We start from the raw sequence: 345 nt of genomic DNA, 5'->3' as shown, positions 1-345 counted from the left end.
AACAAACCGTTCATTTTCAAACAGTCCTCCTGTCAATGGTAGGTGTCTCTCTCTGATGTTTTCTTCCTTTGCTTTTTAATATTAAGGATATTTGCATAAAATCTGGATTTTTATCTCCAGAGCTCACCCGCTGCACTCCCCACCTCCAGTCAAATAAACATGTTAGTAGCATTCTGCTTACTTCCACAGCAACCAATTGTGATTTCACAGGCAAAACAATTTCATAGATTTCATAGACATCAGGGCTGGAAGGGACCTTGGGAGATCATCGAGTCCAGCCCCCTGCCCAAAGGGCAGGAAGTCAGCTGGGGTCATAGGATCCCAGCAAGATAAGCATCCAATTTA

The sequence above is a fragment of the Crocodylus porosus genome, unplaced genomic scaffold (assembly GCF_001723895.1).
Source record: "Crocodylus porosus isolate Cpor-Errol unplaced genomic scaffold, CroPor_comp1, whole genome shotgun sequence".
NCBI lineage: Eukaryota > Metazoa > Chordata > Crocodylia > Crocodylidae > Crocodylus > Crocodylus porosus.
The sequence above is the reverse complement of the archived record's forward strand: the minus strand, read 5'-3'. Positions refer to the sequence as shown.